General features: G+C 39.6%; 1 non-coding gene across 1 annotated transcript; it reads right to left on the bottom strand.

Annotated features, from left to right (window-relative positions):
• Positions 1–11,061: 11,061 nt before the first annotated feature.
• LOC112752594 (small nucleolar RNA R71) lies at positions 11,062–11,168 on the bottom strand. Its single transcript, XR_003177023.1, has one exon. It is a non-coding gene; the product is annotated as a small nucleolar RNA R71 (small nucleolar RNA).
• Between the last annotated feature and the right edge of the window lie 10,609 nt (positions 11,169–21,777).

The following is a 21,777-nucleotide window of genomic DNA, read 5'->3' as shown; positions in this document are numbered from 1 at the left end:
AGACATACCAGTTCTACTGGAATAGCGACCTTGGTGTCATAGCACAACCTGGCAGCAAGTGGATCTACGGACAGCATAGGACTCGACCTAAGAGCATCTCAGCCTAGTCACTCACCCTAGAGGCTCACGTGTGGGCTCAAATCATGTCCCACTATGTCTTTCCGAGCATTCACGAGTTGACCTTCACAGCAGACATGGCTGTCCTCATCTGGTGCATCCTGACAGAGCAACCCCTCAACTTGCCCCGACACATCCAGGCTGCCATGGGACACGTACAGATAGCGGGTAACCTGCCTTTCCCCGCCTTGGTTTTAGAATTGGTCTCCGCAGCAGGTGTGTCCTATCGGGCAGGAGACACAAAGGTCATAATTCCTAGGGCCAACCAATATATCCCAAATGGAAAGTACATCAGGCCACCTATCCTCTCTGCAAGTCGGCCTGCAGGCCCACCTTTGGATACTCCTCCTTCTTCTACTCCACCATCATCTACATCACAAGCACCATCTACCCATCAGATGTTTCTTCAGATCCTTGAGAGGCTCGACCGGCAAGACCGGCGAATGGAGCAAATGGAGCGTCGTAACAAGTGCCGATACGACTACCTAAAGGAACTCATACTTGGTACACACCCACCTCCAGAACCAAAAGACACCCCAGATTCCCCTTCATCCAGTAGCACAGGCAGCCAAGACGAAGCAGACACTGGAGGCGATGCCTCTAGCCCTCTCTTGCTCCTTACTGATGGCACGGAGGACCGTGCCAAGCTTTAAGTGTGGGAAGGTCAGTCCTTGACTTCCGGAGGTAACTTCTCTCGCTCTTAACACCAACATTTTTAGTTTTTCTTTTGTTAGATAGGATAGATTGCATGGTAGTAATTGCTTGCATGTTTGTTTTGCTTGGTTTAAGTGATGAGTTTCTTTTCAATACCTTTTTTATAGTATTTCACTAACTTAAATTAAAAATTTGTGTTAAACTTGTTTGAAGCTTGTATTTGGAACATGAATTATAGCTAAGAACACACAACCTGTGAGACTTGAGCTTAATTGCATGGTTACACTATTTAGCCATAAATTTTTATTCTTGTGTGTTTTCTTCTCTATGATTGTAATCTATATTTTGTTCCATTCTATATGTCCATTGTTGAGTATATTTACATGCTTGCATATGATTGAGGCCATCATTTGTTGTTAGCTCACTTATCCTAAATAGCCTACCCTTTCAATCACCTTTGTTAGCCACCTTGAGCCTTTTAATCCCCATTTGTTCTATATTTTACCACATCACTAGCCTTAAATGGAAGAACAAATAATTACTCCAAATGAATCTTTGGTTAGCTTAAGTTAGAGATTGTGTATCAATTAAGTGTGGAGAACTGTGGGAACTTGGCTTAATGAAAGTATACAGTGTTTCATTAACAAAATATTAGAAATTTGGGTACCTACTCATGTGAGACCAGAAAAATTAAAAATCCATGTGCATTGATATGTTATGTTTACTTTTATACTTTTACTTAAAAAAAAGAGAAAAAAAGAAAAAAAAAAGAGAAAAAAAATATATATAATATAAATAAATAAATAGGGGATAAAATTACCCCAATGCTTAGTTTGATAAAAGATCATTGCATATGTGGTGAAATAAAAAGGAAAATTTGGTACATGAGTATATGAATTATACAAAAGTGAGAATTTTGGGTAGCTAAGCATGAATTAGAATTACATAGAGTGTGTGTGTGTTAGGTGAGAGCTTAGTTTAGTCAAAGATTCATATTATAGCTCACTTGGCCATACATGTATCCTCACCCTTACCTTAGCCCCATTACAACCCTGAAAAGACCTCATGATGTTTGTATTGATATACTAAATATTTGTTAATTGGTTAGATGAAGAACAAAGTTTAGAAAGCATGACTAGAGAAGAATAGAGCGATTAACCCTAGACACTCGAGAGTTAGAGTGATATACACTACCAGTGAGGGTTCAATGCTTGATTCTATGTTGATGAGGGAAAAACGATTCCACACAAACTCACCGACAAGTGTACCGGGTCGCATTAAGTAGTAATAACTCACAAGAGTGAGGTCGATCCCACAGGGATTGATGGATTGAGCAACTTTAGTTAAGTGATGAATTTAGTTAAGCGAATATTTGATGATTTGAGTGAAACTTGATTAACAGAAGTAAAATTGCAAGAAAATAAAAGTGCAGAATGAAAATTGGCTGAATCTTAAAGTACAGAAGAAGTAAATTGCAGAAACTTAAAGAGCAAGAAAGTAAACAAGTTGAAACTTAAATTGCAAGAAAGGTAAATGACTAAAACTTAAAGTGCAAGAAACTTAAATTACTGAATCTAGATTGCTAGGAAACTTAAATTACATGAAGAATAAAGGGGATTTGGGTATTGGGATTCAAATTGAACTAGAAAATAGAAGTGCAGTAGATTAAAGAAGTATGAGATGAAGAGAAATTGCAGAAGAACTAAAACAGAAATGAAAAATTGCAAAAGAATCAAAACAACAAGAAATCTTAGCTCAATTATGAAATCCTAAAAGAGAAATTGACAATTGCAAAAGAGTAACAAGAACAGAAAGCAGATCTAGATCTCAATTACTCTCTTGACCAAAAAGTAAAGAAGAAATTGCAGAAGAAGTAAAATGAAAACAGAAAAGAAAGTTAAGATCCAATTTCCAATTCTCAAAACTATAAAAAGAAAAGTAAAAGATGATTCTCAGATGAAGAATTTTAGTAGAGTTCTTCAATCTCAGTCCAAAACCCAAAACAGAAAATAAAAATTGCAGCAGAAAGTAAAATGAACACAGAAAGCAAACTTAGATCTGATCCCAATTCCCCAAATTCTAAAAAGGAAAATTAAAATAGAGAAAGCTAAAAAATTAGAAAAGGTCCGTCTCAAATTAAATTTGCTCCTATTTATACACTTTCTATTCTCAGTCATCAAAACTTGGAGTGGGCTTTTTGATTTGGATTTGGTCTTGAATAAGTGGGTCAGGGTGCTTGGTTCTCCTTCCAGTAGAGTGCTCAGTTCACTAAATGAGCACTGCGCTCACTCTCCTTTAGTGTACATCCCTCGTGCGCACGTCTTCTACTAGCGCTCCCTTATTGAGCGCTGGCTCTTTGGTGAGTGCCTTCCTTGGTGCGCAAAATTTGAGCGCTACATTTGCTTCATTGAGCACAGTACCATTTGGTTCGCTTATTTCTTCACTAGCGCTCCTTTATTGAGCGCTGCTTTGGCTATTTGAGCGCTGCTTAGTGCGTAGGATGGCCCAAGCTTGCCTCCTCACTTGAAATTCGCGAAAAATGTAGAAAAGTAAGCACCACGCTCACTCTAGAAGTTAACGCTAGCCAAAATGTTGCTGAGCGTGGTGTTCTCTTTGTGAACGAAACGCTTTATTGTTTTGCCTCCTCCTTTCTGCATTTTTTCATTTTTTCACCTACAAGTAATCAAACAAGCAATCAAAGTCTCACCAAATTCACAAGGTCTTTGAATCATTCATGAAATCAATTAATTCTAGCATAAAACCTATGATTTTGTGTAAAATAAAAGATATTTGATTGATTCAAAATAATCATGAAAATCCACTCCAATCACTTATTTATTGTGCAAGAAAGTGCATAAAAACCTAATGAAACAAATGGAAAATGCTTGTAAAACTAGTATAAGAAGACTTGTCATCACAACACCAAACTTAAACCTTGCTTGTCCCCAAGCAAGCACTAAACATGAGAAGAAATGAAACAAAACAGAGAAGTATATATGTCCTTATTTAGCAGGTAATAGAATTTGGACTATGGGGTTTTATGCAGACAAGATGCAGCTCAATTATTCTTTGCTGATAGATATGAAATGTCTCTTTGAGGATTCACTAGAGTTGCTGCTATAATGCCTTGTTCTTTTATTGATCCCTGTTAGCTTTTTCCTTCTTTCTTTTGCTTAGAAACTTATTTCTCAATGATAGCTAAGTGTCAAGTGTTGCAGCAGCCTTTTGGCTCAATTTTTCTCAACACCTCTTCACTACAGACACTTGGCTCACAATTTTTCTTAGGAACATTGATGCCCAGCACCTCTTTGGGTTACTAAATGCTTTGTAACTAGGTTGCTCTTGATAATGGACTTTCGGTTGGTAATCCTGGATTAGTTAATCCAAGTTACCAAGTTTTAAAAGACTCCTCAGAATCTAATTGTCCAAGCAGATCCTAGTATAAGAAGCATCACAGACATATGTCCTAAGGTCCAAGCTTTTGGTGTCTAGCCTTATTATTTGTTTCTTTCATTTTTGTTGCCAATCCTTGGCTTTTCTTTTCTTTTTCCTTCCTAATTTTCCTCATTTTCTAGGGATGTTCATTAATAGAAGGTTTTATAACAGCAAATGAGTTCATACTACAAAGAACATTCTATTCTTCAGCTTTTTATTATTGAGCTTATCATCCAATCAAGAAATTACCACCACTGAATTTCATTCTAATTCCTACCACATTGGACAATTACTTTCTATTTCAAAACTTTTCTCTTATTGATGCAAAAGGAAAACAAGACAGAATTTAATGTAGATGAAGATGAAAACAAGTATTTCAACTAGTGCATTTAACAGACATAAAAATTTGCACTATTTGCACTAAGTATCAAGAGAAACAGCAGCTTCTCATTCAGAATATTTCAAAACAGAGTGAATTTTGTGACAATACAACCTCTCAGGAGTGTCTTGCAGCTTTCCTTTTGTCATCATCATCTTTTACTTTTGCTTTTTCTTGGGTGTTGATTCTTTTAACAGGCTGAGTGTCTTTTCTACACAATTATTGGAAGTTGATTGTTTTCCAAGCACTGAGGCAGATGATTAGTATGCATGAATTATTGTAGATTCTTGAACTTACTTTGGTGAGGAAACACCAAACTTAGTCCCTTGCTACTATCCATAATGCATCAGTTACAAGAAACCTTGTGCTTTTGCTAAAAGTAATAGAACTAAAAACTAGAAAACAGACAATGGTTTAGTGGTTTCCCTGATTGCTTGGAGCTAGTAACCATTTATGCAGAGGGTTGAAATGTATTTTTAAATGAGATTTTTTGTGGAATACCAAACTTAGCATCCTTCATTCACCCTTAAATTGTTTTGGTGTGCAACACCAAACTTAGCTCCTTGCAATACAGATAAATCTACTTAACCATTTTATTGAAATAGTTAAGAAAAGAAATCTACCTCTGGTTGGGTTGCCTCCCAACAAGCGCTTCTTTATCGTCATTAGCTTGACGTTCTTCATCCTTGTTTACCCCAGCTCATGAATGCTCTCTTCTTTGTCCCAATGGCCTCCCAAGTAATGCTTTGCCCTGTGACCGTTTGCTGTGAAATTGTTCTTTGTTGCTTTATCTAGCAGTTCAAGGCTTCCATAAGGAAGAACCTTTGTCACCAAGTAGGGACCAGTCCATTTAGACTTGAGTTTGCCAGGGAAAACTTTGAGCCTGGAGTTATACAAGAGTACTTGCTGTCCTGGTTTGAACTCCTTCTTTCAGATCCTTTTGTCATGCCATCTCTTAGCTTTTTCCTTGTATATCTTAGCATTTTCATAGGCTTCCAGTATAAACTCATCCAACTCATTTAATTGCAATAGCCTCTTCTCTCCTGCTGCTTGAGAATCAAGGTTGAGGAGTTTAGTGGCCAAGAAAGCTTTATGCTCAAGCTCTACAGGGAGATGACAAGACTTGCCATATAATAACTGGAAAGGAGACTTTCCAATAGGAGTTTTGAAGGCTGTTCTGTATGCCCAGAGAGTATCTTCTAATTTTCTGGCCCAATCCTTTCTTGTGTTCCCCACTGTCTTCTCCAAAATTCTCTTCAACTCTCTATTTGCAAGCTTTGCTTGGCCATTGGTCTGTGGGTGATATGGTGTGGCTACTTTATGTATCACCCCGTATTTGTGAAGTAGTTTCTCCATCTGTTTGTTGCAAAAATGGCTACCACCATCACTGACAAGACCCTTAGGCACTCCATATCTAGTAAAAATATGCTTCTTAAGGAATTGGAGGATAATTTGTACATCACATGTGGTTGTTGCTATGGCTTCCACCCACTTTGAGACATACTCTACTACTACAAGTATGTACTTGAAGGAATATAAAGGTGGAAAAGGGCCCATAAAATCTATGCCCCAAAGACTAAAGAGTTCTACCTCCAGGATGTAGTTTTGAGGCATCTCATTCCTTCTTGTTAATCCTCCAACTCTTTGGCATTCATTGCATTGATGAACAAACTCTCTAGCGTCCTTGAATATGGTTGGCCAATAAAATCCGCTTTGAAGTACTTTGGCTGCTGTTCTTTCTGGCCCAAAGTGTCCACCATAAGCCGAGCCATGACAATGCCATAGTATGTCTCTCACCTCTCTCTCAAGAATACATTTCCTAATCATTCCATCTGGACACCTCCTGAATAAGAATGGTTCATCCCATAAGAAATTTTTGGCCTCATTGAGCAGCTTCTTCACTTGTTTCTTGGTGAATTCTTGGGGAATCCTCCTTCCAACCTTGTAGTTTGCAATATCTGCAAACCATGGGCTTGTTGAATTTGTAAAAGGTGTTCATCTGGAAAACTTTCATTCACTGGGTGTGAAGCTTCTTGATTTGTTTCTTGTGGCAGCCTTGATAAATGATTAGGAACTTGATTTTCACTCCCCTTTCTATCTCTTACTTCAATGTCAAATTGTTGTAGCAGCAACACCCACCTAATAAGTCTTGGCTTTGAATCCTGTTTAGACATAAGATACTTGAGAGTAGCATGATCAGTATATACTATAACTTTTGAGCCAATCAAGTATTGTCTAAATTTATCAAATGCATATACAATTGCCAAAAGCTCTTTCTCAGTGGTGGTATAATTTTTCTGCGCTTCATTTAACACCTTACTTGCATAGTATATAATATGATGCAGCTTGTCTTTCTTTTGCCCCAATATAGCACCAATTGCAAAATCACTTGCATCACACATAAGTTCAAAAGGCAACTCCCAATCTGGGGGTGTGATGATTGATGCTGTAGTGAGTTTTCTTTTTAAAGTTTCAAAGGCATGCTTGCAATTGTCATCAAAGATGAAAGGATTGTCAATCACTAGAAAATTGCTTAGTGGTTTAGCTATTTTTGAAAAGTCTTTGATGAATCTCCTGTAAAAACCAGCATGTCCAAGAAAACTTCTTACTGCTTTCACACTAACAGGTATAGGAAGCTTTTCTATGATCTTTATCTTAGCCTTATCAACTTCTATACCCTTGCTTGAATCTTTATGCCCAAGAACTATCCCTTCAGGAACCATGAAATGGCATTTCTCCCAATTCAAGACCAGATTAATTTCTTGGCATCTTTTCAAGACAAGAGTCAAATGATGCAGGCAGGTATCAAATGAGTTACCAAAGACAGAAAAATCATCCATGAATACTTCTAAGAATTTTTCCACCATGTCAGAAAATATAGAAAGCATACACCTTTGAAAAGTTGCAGGGGCATTGTATAGCCCAAAGGGCATCCTTCTATAGGCAAAGACTCCGAAGGACATGTGAAGGAGGTCTTCTCTTGATCCTTGGGATCCACCACTATTTGATTGTACCCAGAGTACCCATCCAGGAAGCAATAATAGGCATGTCCAGCTAATCTTTCCAGCATCTGATCAATGAAGGGGAGAAGAAAATGATCTTTCTTTGTAGCCTCATTGTGGGGTTTAGTCTTCTCTGAGGTTGCACAACCGGTTTGGAGTCTTCCTCCAAGAGTATCTTGTGCATACATATGGCAGGACTTATGCCCTTCAGGTCATCAATGGTCCATCTGATGCCAGGGCATTTTGGCCAGTTTCACTGACCTTTTCTTTACTGTTTTTAAGGTAGTTTCATGCATGTTCTTAGAAAATAAGCTAGTTTTGGATAGATATTCACTCACATCTTGATTCAAGCATACATTGTGCACTTTACATGATTTCTTGAGGATTTTGCATGAATTATATGACAAATTGGATGATGCATGACTCATGACTTGGACTAGAACTTTGATGCACTTTGTTGCTTGATTTCAGGACAAAGGAAGCAAGGAAGAACCACGTTAGCAGCCACGTTAGTCTAACTAACGTGACCACTAATGTGGAATGGGAGCTAGCTTGCAACGTTAATGAGAAAAGAAATCGCCAATAACGCTCTCGAAGCCATCATAACCCATGTTAAGAGTCACGTAAACTAAGTTAACGTGAACTCTAACGTGGAAGAAAGAAAATGGAGCCAACGTTAGTGACACTTACCTTTGTCACTAACGTTGGACCAAGCTCATAAGTGGCCACGTTAAGAGCCACGTTAACTTAGTTAACATGGACTCTAACGTTAAGAAGCAAAAGAGAAGCCAACGTTAGTGACATTCACCTTTGTCACTAACGTTGGCCAAGCCTCCATAAGCCACGTTAACTCCCACGTTAACTTAGTTAACGTGGAAGCTAACGTGGAGAGAGCAATTGATAGCCAACGTTAGTGACACTTACCTTTGTCACTAACGTTGGGGTGAACCACCAAGAGCCACCATGAGCAACGTTAACTCCCACGTTAACTTAGTTAACGTGGAAGCTAACGTGGATAAAGAGATGATGAGCCAACGTTAGTGACACTCACCTTTGTCACTAACGTTTGAGATGGCTAGCATGACTACGTTAGAAGCCACGTTAACTAAGTTAACGTGACTCTAACGTGGGAAATAGGGGCACATTGGAACGTTAGTGACAAAGGTAAGTGTCACTAACGTTCTCGAAAAATTGGCACTGCTACGTTAGAAGCCACGTTAACCTAGTTAACGTGGACTCTAACGTAGGGACAAGGGAGGACTCTCCATGTTATTGGGAAAGGTAAGTCCTAATAACGTGTGCGAAGGACTAAGAGGCAACGTTAGTGGTCATGTTAGTGCCACTAACGTTGAAGTCAATGTGATCATATTTGGGTTAGGAACGTTAGTGAAAAAGGTGATTGTCACTAATGTTCTCGAACCCACTCTTTCACTTAACGTTGACACCACTAACGCCCTGAGTCAAAGTCCCTGCCTAGTTCACCTTTTCTCTCTGCAAGCAAAGCTAAGCCCAATAAAAAGGATAACTGCTTCAAACTCAAGATTCAGAGGCCCATACCCAAGACTTGAAGAGCCAACTAGAAGATGAGAAGAGTAGTATATATAGGAGTAGCTTTGAATTAGTAAAGAGGAGGTTGGAAACTTTAGGGAGCCTTTGGCATAGAACTACTCTTTGTATTTTACTTTCTCTGCAATTCTAGTTTTACTTTCATCATGTATTCTCCATCTTGGTTTTCATTTTCCAGAGCTATGAACAACTAAACCCCATTCATTGGGTTAGGGAGCTCTGTTGTAATTTGATGGATCAATATTAGTTTTCACTCTCCTTTTTCTATCTTTTCTCTTGATTTTACTACAAAGCTTTTGATCTTCATCCAATTGGGTAGTTATCTTGGAAAAGAAGCTATTCATACTTGGATCTCTTCTGAACCTTGAAAGAGGAATGAAGAGATCATGCTAGAAATGCTTTCTCATGCTGGACCAAATTGGGTTTGGATGGATATGTGACTATAATCCTACCAACACTTAATTTGGGAAATGCATGTGGTATAATCCGTGACCATACTTCATTTCTTCTCCTGAGCAATTGACCAAGGAATTGGCTATTGATCAAGATTTGAGAGATTGAATTACCAAGAAATTGGAATTCGATCACTTAAGATTGCCAAGGAGATCAATGAATGCATTGATTGAGGAAGAGATGAAAATGAACTTGATCTGGAGAATGCAACATCTCCTGAGCCCAATGAACTCCCCATTTCTGATCTTACCCATTCTCTTTAATTTCTTCCATTTACTTTTATGAGCAATTACCCCATTCCCGTTTAAGATTCTGTAATTTACTTTCCGCCATTTACATTCAGCTCTTTATTTCTAGCATTTACTGTTTCTGCTATTTACTTTCCCGCCATTTAATTTTCTGCAAATCTCAAATCAAATTCTGGTTCGCTCAACTAGAACATTCCTCTAATTAAAGTTGCTTGATCAATCAATCTCTGTGGGATTCGACCTCACTCTATTGTGAGTTTTTACTTGACGACAAATTCGGTACACTTGCCGAAGAAAATTTGTTGAGAGACAAGTTTTGTGCATATCAAGTTTATGGCGCCGTTGCCGGGGATTGATTTTGTATCAACAATGATTAAGTTGGAGGATCACTAGATTGAGCATTTTTCTTTTGTTTGGTTTAAATTTCTGTTGAGTTAATTCGCATTCAGTTTTAGTGAATTTCTTCCCTTCCCCCTACTTTTTCGTTTATTTATTTTTTAGTTATTTACAAGTCAGTTCACTAACCCACTAACTGTTTGATATATTGCATCACTCACACTAACAGTAATTCTAACAGAATACTTTCTGGATCTGTTTCCTTGCTTGTACTTTGTTGGTTGTATGACAGGGAGGAGAAGCGGGGCTTCAACTTCCTTTGATTCTGAACATGAGAGGACCTTCCTTAGATTAAGGAAGGAAGCAAGAGGAAAAAGAGTAGTGGGTGCTGAGGAAGAGGAAGAGTACTTTGAACTAGACATGGAGGAGAATATGGAGAACCATCATGAAGAAGAGGCTCACAACCATGGCAGAGAAGGTCTAGCAAATCATGCTGGGCAAGAGAGAAGAGTTCTAGGCTCCTACATCAACCCAAACCCAGGAAACTGTGGGAGTAGCATTCAAAAGCCAACCATACATGCCAACAACTTTGAACTAAAACCACAGCTCATCACCCTTGTTCAGAACAATTGTTCATTCGGAGGAGGCGTCCAAGAAGACCCCAATCAACATCTAACCACCTTCCTGAGGATATGCGATATTGTGAAGTCTAATGGTGTTCATCCTGACACCTGTAGACTACTTTTGTTCCCTTTCTCACTCAAGGATAAGGCATCTAAATGGCTGGAATCCTTCCCTAAGGAAAGTTTGACAACCTGGGAAGATGTGGTGAACAAATTTAGCCAGATTCTATCCTCCTCAAAGAATCTACAGGCTGAGAGCTGAGGTTCAAACTTTCAGGCAGCAGGATGGTGAGACTCTATATGAAGCATGGGAGAGGTTTAAGGACCTAACAAGGAGGTGTCCACCAGATATGTTCAATGAATGGGTGCAGCTACACATTTTCTATGAAGGCCTTTCTTATGAATCAAAGAAAGCAGTAGACCACTCATCCGGGGGATCTCTGAACAAGAAGAAGACCATTGAGGAGGCCATAGATGTCATTGAAACTGTAGCAGAGAATGACTACTTCTATGCCTCCGAAAGAGGGAACACTAGAGGAGTGATGGAGCTAAACAATGTAGATGCACTGCTGGCCCAAAACAAGCTCATTACCGAGCAATTAGCTGACCTCACCAAGAAGATGGAGAGGAACCAAGTAGCAGCAATCACCACCTCATCAACAACCCAAGAGGGAGTGAATGCAGAGGCAGAGAGTGAGCAGGAGCAAGCCAACTACATTGGGAATTCCCCTAGACAAAATCATGACCCATACTCCAAGACCTACAACCCTGGTTGGAGGAATCACCCAAACTTTGGGTGGGGTAATCAACAAGATCAAGGCCAAGATCAGAGACGTCACAACCCCAACAACAATGCAGCTCACCAACAATTCACACAGAGAACATATCAACACCACCATAATAACATCTCTCTACATCCATATCAAAACCAAAATAACACTCCTTATCCACCTCCAATCCCAACCTACCATCATCTGATGAAAGACTCTCAAGGATTGAGAACCTGCTTGAAGGCATATGCCAAGAGATCCAAGACAACAAGGTGTTCAAAGAGGAAGTGCGAGCAAATTTTAAGAACCAGGGAGACACCATCAAGAGGTTGGAATCTCAAGTGAGGTATCTCTCTGAGCAGATTCCCAAACCTACAGATGGATTCCTAAGTGACACAGAGAAAAATCCGAGAGGTGAAACAAAGAAAGTAAGATGGAAAGATTGTAAGATGGTCACTACAAGTGATAAGGAGACTGAGGACAAGCCAAACAGGCCGCCAGAACAACTTGGAGATACCTTAGCAGAGAAGAAGGAAAAAGATCACCAAGAACCAAAAATCTCACAACAGGAGCTGCTGAGACTCTATTCACCCTTTCCCCAACTACTCAATGGTGCTGTGGAGAAGAGAATATACTCAAGATTTCTTGACTTGTTTGCATCTCTGCATGTAAACATACCATTCATCAAGACCATCCAACAAATGCCTGCATACATCAAGTATATGAAGGAACTGCTTCCCAAGAAAAGCTCACTCAAGGAAGGCCAAACTATAGTGATGAACAAGGAGTGCAGCGCCCTCATTCAACCAGAGTTGCCTACAAAAAGAAAGGACCCAGGGAGCTTTCACATCCCCTGTGCCATAGGAGAAACAATGTTTGATAAAGCACTCTGCGATTTGGGAGCAAGCATCAACTTAATGCCCTTATCCCTTATGAAAAGGCTGCAGATCAATGAGATAATGCCCACAGATGTAGTCATCAGGCTGGCTGACAAAACTCAAAAACAAGCAATAGGAGTGGTGGAAAACGTGTTGATAAAGGTTGGGAAATACTTTCTTCCCACAAACTTTGTCATATTGGACATGGAAGAGAGTCACACTTACCCAATCATATTGGGAAGACCATTCCTAGCTACAGCCAGAGCACTCATAGATGTGGAGCGAGGGGAGCTAATCTTGAGGATCCATGATGAACAGCTCACCTTCACTATTTTCAAACACTCACAAGAAACAGATCAAGAGAACAAGGAACCAAGGAAGGATCACAGTGAGATACTGAAGGAAGAAACAAGCACGAAAGCACAACCAGCACATCTGGGAACTCCCTTAATTGATGAACAAGGCAAACAGCAACTGCCACAGCTCAAAGAAAATCATGAGAAACCTAAACCACCAGAATCATATGAGACCAGTAACCACATTTCCTTAGAGGAGGAGGTCACAAAGAGTAAGACAACATCACAAGGAACAAAGAAGAAGGTACCAAGGAGGTGGAGGAACAAGAAGATCCCTACCGAGGACTTCTCTCCAGGGGATAAAGTGATCTCAGCTTACTTCCCAGATATCCCCCCTAATCTCCCCACTGTACCATCTCAGTTACCTAAGGTCTTCACTATCAACAGAGTTCTCTCCTTGGAACATGTAGAGATCATTGATACAGCCAATAGATATAGGTCCACAGCAAGAGGGGAGGACTTGAAGCATTATCAACCTCCCTGATGAAGGAGAAACGTCAAGCTAGTGACGCTAAAGAAGCGCTTCATGGGAGGCAACCCATGTTTTATATGCTTTTAGAAAATAGTGAATAAGTCAATATTCATGAATTCCAACCCAAACTTGACAAACACTTGGTAAAATCCTTATTAGGCAGTATATAGTGAAGAATAAGTTTGGTGTTCAAGGCATGCCGAGAGAGCATGAATGCAATTCAGAGCATGCTAGTCCTGGAGCCTTGAACAAAATTTTTTCATCACAATGCTACAAACTAAGTTTGGTGTCACCCAAGGTGCCACCAATGTGCACATAAGGATACACAGTTAGTTAGTTAGTTGGTGTTCATGAATAAACAATCTAGTTCTTTTTCTTTATTATTCTAGCAATAAAGTTTAATTTCTCAATGATATTGATTTTTCTTATTTTTTTTTATACGAAAAGGGAAAGGAGCATTGAAAGGGATTGATTGGACAATTAAATGAGGAAGGTTCGGATAACACAAAAAGGAGAATATTTCACACGTGTCTCAATGGGGAATGCATGGGGAATGGTTGCCATGCAACATTGGAAGAAGAACAAACTTGGAAACTGAACCAACCCCATCATAAAGTTGGTAATCCTTGTGCTTATTCCATACAAAACCACATCCGTTCATCATACACCAACCCCATCAATCCACACCTTTCATCTCCTCCTCACTTCCCTATATAAGTGAATCCTAGTCCGTACTTCCCCTTCACACCCAAAGTGCTATTTCTCACACTTCACACATTTGGCATCCAAATTCCTTCATCACACCTTGTCCTAACCAACCAAATTCCTCATCTATCTGTACCTTCCACTCTCTTCACACAGCAACTCAAATTCATGGCAGCATCGAGCACTCAAGAGGGACACAAAGAGGACAAACAAGGTGGAAAGACAACTATCTGTCATGAATCATATGCTTGAACACACCCCATGAGACTAGCTAAATAACAAGATCCTAATAAGAAAAAGGGAAAGAACAATCAAAGTTGAAGAATAAAAGAAAAATAGCAAGAAAAGAGGCTAGGCACCAAGGGTTTGAGTCTTGAGGGATGTATCTGTGGTGTTCCTATACCAAGGATCTGCTTGGATTACTAAGCTCTCAGGGGTGCTTTATCACCTGGTAACTTGGGTTAACTAACCCGGGATTATCAGCTGAAAGTCCACTATCAAGAGCAATCTTTGCTACAGAACATTTAGTAACCCAAAGAGGTGCTGGACACCAAGACCTCAAGGAAAGAAAATAAACAAACCATGTGCCTGTGGTGTGTATGTATGGGGGAGAGACTTGAGGAAGTAAGTCCTTAGGGGTGCTTCAACACCTAACACCTTGAACCAACTGGTTCAGGAGTGTTGGCTGAAAGCTTATTCTAAAGAGTTGCCCCCTTACAGAGCACTTAGCCTAAGAACACAAATAAGCCCTGAAATGACAACAAAAGGATCAATGAATAAAAATCTCATGGGATGCAATCAAGTGAGTATTCTAGAACATGATAAAGGTCTGAAAGCCAGTAAAGGAATGAACCTAAGTTGCTATGCATGAAACCACCATAAAACTAGGGACATGACTTCCACAAGAATGACTCATTTTCTCTTGGTATTCCATTCATCATTCTCTTGTTCCAGTACTTGCTTAGGGACAAGCAAGCTTTAAGTTTGGTGTTGTGATGCCAGGGTATTTTGGCCAGTTTCACTGACTTTTTCTTTACTGCTTTTAAGGTAGTTTCATGCATGTTCTTAGAAAATAAGCTAGTTTTGGGTAGATATTCACTCACATCTTGATTCAAGCATATATTGTGCACTTTACATGATTTCATGAGGATTTTGCATGAATTATATGACAAATTGGATGATGCATGACTCATGACTTGGACTAGAACTTTGATGCACTTTGTTGCTTGATTTCAGGACAAAGAAAGCAAGGAAGAACCACGTTAGCAGCCACGTTAGTCTAACTAACGTGAGCACTAACGTGGAATAGGAGCTAGCTTGCAATGTTAATGAGTAAAGTAATCACCAATAACGCTCTCGAAGCCATCATAACCCACGTTAAGAGTCACGTTAACTAAGTTAACGTGAACTCTAACGTGGAAGAAAGAAAATAGAGCCAACGTTAGTGACACTTACCTTTGTCACTAATGGTGGACCAAGCTCATAAGTGGCCACGTTAAGAGCCACGTTAACTTAGTTAACGTGGACTCTAACGTTAAGAAGCAAAAGAGAAGCCAACATTAGTGACATTCACCTTTGTCACTAACGTTGGCCAAGCCTCCATAAGCCACGTTAACTCCCACGTTAACTTAGTTAACGTGGAAGCTAACGTGGAGAGAACAATTGATAGCCAACGTTAGTGACACTTACCTTTGTCACTAACATTGGGGTGAACCACCAAGAGCCACCATGAGCAACGTTAACTCCCACGTTAACTTAGTTAACGTGGAAGCTAACGTGGATAAAGAGATGATGAGCCAACATTAGTGACACTCACCTTTGTCACTAACGTTGGAGATGGCTAGCATGACTACGTTAGAAGCCATGTTAACTTAGTTAACGTGGACTCTAACGTGGGAAATAGGGGCACATTGGAACGTTAGTGACAAAGGTAAGTGTCGCTAACGTTCTCGAAGAATTGGCACTGCTACGTTAGAAGCCACGTTAACCTAGTTAACTTGGACTTTAACGTAGGGACAAGGGAGGACTCTCCATGTTATTGGGAAAGGTAAGTCCCAATAACGTGTGCGAAGGACTAAGAGGTAACGTTAGTGGTCACGTTAGTGCCACTAACGTTGAAGTCAACGTGATCATATTTGGGTTAGGAACGTTAGTGAAAAAGGTGATTGTCACTAACGTTCTCGAACCCACACTTTCACTTAACATTGACACCACTAACGTCCTGAGTCAAAGTCCCTGCCTACTTCACCTTTTCTCTCTGCAAGCAAAGCTAAGCCCAATGAAAAGGATAACTGCTTCAAACTCAAGATTCAGAGGCCCATACCCAAGACTTGAAGAGCCAACTAGAAGATGAGAAGAGTAGTATATATAGGAGTAGCTTTGAATTAGTAAAGAGGAGGTTGGAAACTTTAGGGAGCCTTTGGCATAGAACTACTCTCTGTATTTTACTTTCTCTGCACTTTTAGTTTTACTTTCATCATGTATTCTCCATCATGGTTTTCATTTTCCAGAGCTATGAACAACTAAACCTCATTCATTGGGTTAGGGAGCTCTGTTGTAATTTGATGGATCAATATTAGTTTTCATTCTCCTTCTTCTATCTTTTCTCTTGATTTTACTAGAAAGCTTTCGATTTTCATCCAATTGGGTAGTTATCTTAGAAAAGAAGCTATTCATACTTGGATCTCTTCTGAACCTTGAAAGAGGAATGAAGAGATCATGCTAGAAATGCTTTCTCATGCTGGACCAAATTGGGTTTGGATGGATATGTGACTTTAATCCTACCAACACTTGATTTGGGAAATGCATGTGGTATAATCAGTGACCATACTTCATCTCTTCTCATGAGCAATTGACCAAGGAATTGGCTATTGATCAAGATTTGAGAGATTGAATTACCAAGAAATTGGAATTCGATCACTTAAGATTGCCAAGGAGATCAATGAATGCATTGATTTAGGAAGAGATGAAAATGAACTTGATCCAGAGAATTCAACATCTCCTGAGCCCAATGAACTCCCCATTTCTGATCTTACCCATTCTCTTTAATTTCTGCCATTTACTTTTATGAGCAATTACCCCATTCCCGTTTAAGATTCTGCAATTTACTTTCCGCCATTTACATTCAGCTCTTTATTTCTAGCATTTACTGTTTCTACTTTTTACTTTCCCGCCATTTAATTTTCTGCAAATCTCAAATCAAATTCTGGTTCGGTCAACTAGAACATTCCTCTAATTAAAGTTGCTTGATCAATCAATCTCTGTGAAATTCGACCTCACTCTATTGTGAGTTTTTACTTGACGAAAAATTCGGTACACTTGCCGAAGAAAATTTGTTGAGAGACAAGTTTTGTGCATATCACCATCCTAGTGCATCTTTTTGAGTTCTCAATATAGCAAGGAGTCTTCCTTCTTCTTCTTCACTCAAGGTAGAGTTGATGATCATTGGGAAGCTATCTGCTGTACCAAGGAATGCATATTTAAGGTGTGGAGGTAGAGGTTTCAATTCTTGGGTTAGTTTCTCCTCTGCCTTGCTTTCAGAAGAGCTTTCAGTCACTTGTTTCTTTGAGGCATCTTGAGCTGCTTCCATCTCTCCTCCTTGTTCTTCCTGAATGGTTACTTCAAGCACTTCCTCCACCAGATCTTCTATCATTTTCACTCTCATGTGCTGTGCTTTCTCAGGGAGGTGTTCCACAGCTTTGAAGATATTGATGATCATTTTTTCATCATGTACCCTGATGGTCATCTCACCTTTCTCCACATCAATGATGGCTCTTGCTGTTACTAAGAAAGGTCATCCCAATATGATTGAACTGTGTCCCTCTTCTTCTATGTCCAAGATAACAAAGTCAGCAGAAAAAATGAATTCTCCAATCTTCACCAATAAATTTTTTACAACTCTATTTGGTATCTTGAGTGATCTGTCAGCCATTTGAAGTGACATCCTGGTGGGCTTGACTTCCTCTATTGCAAGCTTCTTCATTAATGAAAGAGGCATCAAATTGATGTTGGCTCCTAGATCACAGAGGGCTTTGTCCAATGTTTTATTGCCTATAGTGCAAGATAGGATGAAGCTTCCTGGATCTTTGAGCTAGCTTTGGTGGAAGACCTCTTTGGATGACAACAATGCATTCTTGGGTCAAGATTACTGTTTCTTTTTCATTCCAGCTTCTCTTTTTGTTGATGAGCTCTTTGAGGAATTTAGCATATAGAGGCATCTTCTCCAATGCTTCAGTAAGAGGGATGTTGATCTCCAGCTTCTTAAAAACTTCTAAAAACTTTGGGAACTGTTGATCCTTTAGCTCCTTTTACAATCTTTGAGGATATGACAGAGGAGGGGTGTAAGGCTTCACTTCCTTCCTCTGTTCTTGTGGAGGCTCCTCTATACTTTGCTTACCCTTCTTTGAAGATTATGGCTGTTCCTCTTTCTCCTTGAGCTTCTCTTGGTCTTGCTTGTCTTTTTCTCCTACTTGCTTCTTGCTGCCAATATCATTCTCCACAGGCTTCTTGTTAGCTTCTTTGCCATTCTCCAAGGTCTTTCCACTCCTAAGTTGAATAGCTTTGCATTCTTCCTTGGGGTTGGGAATAGTGTCACTTGGAAGTGCATTGGTTGGCCTTTCAGCCACTGTTTGCTTGGACAATTGGCCAATTTGCCTCTCTAGATTCCGCAGTAAAGCTTCATGATTCTTATGGGCCAATTCTTGATGCTTGATCATCTTTTCCATCATTATCTCCAAGTTGGAGATCCTTTGAGATTCTTGGGGTGGTTGTGGTTGATTTTGGGATATTGAGGCTGGATGATAGTTATTTTGGTTAGTGGATGGGTTGTTGGGTGGATAGTGGTTGGGTTGAAGTTGATTGTTTTGTGGTTTTTTGTATCGGTTTTGGTTAGTGTTTTGATGGTTTTGATGGTTTGTGTTTCTGGAATTGTTCTAGGTTGAGTTTCTCTACCATGAGTTTTGATTCTGATTGTCTCCCCACCTCAAATTGGGGTGGTTCCTCCAAGAAGGATTGTAGGTATCACCATGAAATTCATTCTGATTAGCACCTTGGTTGTGCATATAATTGACTTGCTCTTGCTGCTGCTCTTCATAAATTTCTTCATTCTGCCCCCACCCAGCTAGTGGTTGATTTGCTGTGTTCACTACTGCAATTTGAAGACCATCAATACTCTTGGCCATCATCTCTATTTGTTGTTGGATCTGTTGATGCATCACCTTGTTTTGTGCCAAAATGGTATCCACACCTTCTAGCTCCAATACACCCTTCCTTTGAGCTGGTTGGCGTTGCCTTTGATGACCATAGAAGTATTGGTTGTTTGTCACAGTGTCTATCAAATTTTGAGCTTTCTCAGCTGTCTTCATGAGTTGCATTGAGCCTCTTGCTGAATAGTCAAGTGCCTCTTGAGCTCTCAGTATCAGTCCTTCATAGAAGTTTTGGAGTCTATCCCATTCACTGAACATTTCTAGTGGGCACTTCCTGATTAAAGCTTTGTATCTCTCCCAGGCATCATACAGTGACTCTCCATCTAATTGAGTGAATGTTTGTACCTCCGTCTTCAATCTGACGATCCTTTGGGGAGGATAGAACTTGGCTAGGAATTTGCTCACTAGATCTTCCCAATTGTTGATTCTTTCTTTTGGAAATGCCTCCAACCATTGAGCAGCTTTGTCCCTTAATGAAAATGGGAACAGCAGTAACTTGTAGATGTCTGGGTGTACGCCATTTATTTTAACTGTGTCACATATCCACTGTGTCACATATCCTCAGAAAGATGGCTAAGTGTTGATTTGGATCTTCCAAGGGACCTCCTCCATAAGAACAGTTGTTCTGCACCAAAGTGATGAGTTAAGGCTTCAATTCAAAGTTGTTTGCATTAACATTTGGGGTAAGTATGCTACTCCCACAGTTTCTTACATTGGGGAAGGTGTAGGAGGCTAGAACTCTCCTTTGAGGCTGGCCATTGTTATTAGCCACCTCTTCTGGTGGATTAGGGGCATTCCCCTCCATTTCTTGATTTTCTTCTTCCGAGGCTTCTTCTCTAACAACTCCCTTCCCTCTTGCTTCCCTTCTCAATCTCAAGAGTGTTCTCTCTGGCTCAGGATCAAAAGATGTGAATTCACCTCTTCTCCCTCCTGACATGCAACCAAAACACCAAGAAACACAAACAGAGCACTCTGTAGCTTGAGTGTAGTTAGGATTAGTGAAGACAAAGTCTCAAACAGTTAGTGTGCTTGATAAAAATAAAGAAAAATGCTTAATCTAGATTATCACCGAACTTAATCATTGTCAATCTAAATCAATCCCCGGCAATGGCGCCAAAAACTTGATGAGGAAAAAATGATTCCACACAAACTCACCGGCAATTGTACCGGGTCGCATCAAGTAGTAATAACTCACAAGAGCGAGGTTGATCCCACAGGGATTGATGGATTGAGCAACTTTAGTTAAGTGATGAATTTAGTTAAGCGAACTTTGATGATTTGAGTGAAACTTGATTAACAGAAGTAAAATTGCAAGAAAATAAAAGTGCAGAATAAAATTGGCTGAATCTTAAAGTGCAGAAGAAGTAAATTGCAGAAACTTAAAGAGCAAGAAAGCAAACAAGCTGAAACTTAAATTGCAAGAAAGGAAAATGACTGAAACTTAAAGTGCAAGAAACTTAAATTACTGAATCTAGATTGCTAGAAAACTTAAATTGCATGAAGAATAAAGGGGATTTGGGTATTGGGATTCAAATTGAACTAGAAAATAGAAGTGCAGTAGATTAAAGAAGTTTAAGATGAAGAGAAATTGTAGAAGAACTAAAACAGAAATGAAAAATTGCAGAAGAATCAAACTTAGATCTGATCCCAATTCTCCAAATTCTAAAAAGGAAAATTAAAAGATAGAAAGCTAAAAAATTAGAAAAGGTCCGTCTCAAATTAAATTTGCTCCTATTTATACACTTTCTATTCTCAGTCATTAAAACTTGGAGTGGGCTTTTTGATTTGGATTTGGCCTTGAATAAGTGGGTCAGGGGGGCTTGATTCTCCTTCCAGTAGAGCGCTCAATTCACTAAATGAGCGCTGCGCTCACTCTCCTTTGGTGTGCATCCCTCGTGCACACGTCTTCTACTAGCGCTCCCTTATTGAGTGCTATGCTCACTTATTGAGCGCTGGCTCTTTGGTGAGTGCCTTCCTTGGTGCGCAAAATTTGAGCGCTACGTTTGCTTCTTTGAGCGCAGCACTATTTGGTTCGCTTATTTCTTCACTAGCGCTCCTTTATTGAGCGCTGCGCTGGCTTTTTGAGCACTGCTTAGTGCGTAGGATGGCCCAAGCTTGCCTTCTCACTTGGAATTCGCAAAAAAGGTAAAAAGTGAGCGCCACGCTCACTCTAAAAGTGAACGCTAGCCAAAATGTTGCTGAGCGTGGTGTTCTCTTTGTGAACGAAATGCTTTACTATTTTGCCTGCTACTTTCTTCATTTTTTCATTTCTTCACCTACAAGCAATCAAACAAGCAATCAAAGTCTCACCAAATTCACAAGGTCTTTGCATCATTCATGAAATCAATTAATTCGAGCATAAAACCTATGATTTTGTGTAAAAAAATGATGTTTGATTGATTCAAAATAATCATGAAAATCCACTCCAATCACTTACTTATGGTGCAAGAAAGTACATAAAACCTAATGAAACAAATGGAAAATGCTTGTAAAAATAGCATAAGATGACTTGTCAAAATATGTTCCCTGCTTTTATGAGCTATCTTCTTACAAGTTTACTTGTTTTTATTGTATGATTT

This window comes from Arachis hypogaea, chromosome 15, assembly GCF_003086295.3.
Source record: "Arachis hypogaea cultivar Tifrunner chromosome 15, arahy.Tifrunner.gnm2.J5K5, whole genome shotgun sequence".
In the NCBI taxonomy this organism is placed as follows: Eukaryota; Viridiplantae; Streptophyta; class Magnoliopsida; order Fabales; family Fabaceae; genus Arachis; species Arachis hypogaea.
Note: the sequence above shows the minus strand (reverse complement) of the source record. Positions and strands in the feature narration are given on the sequence as shown.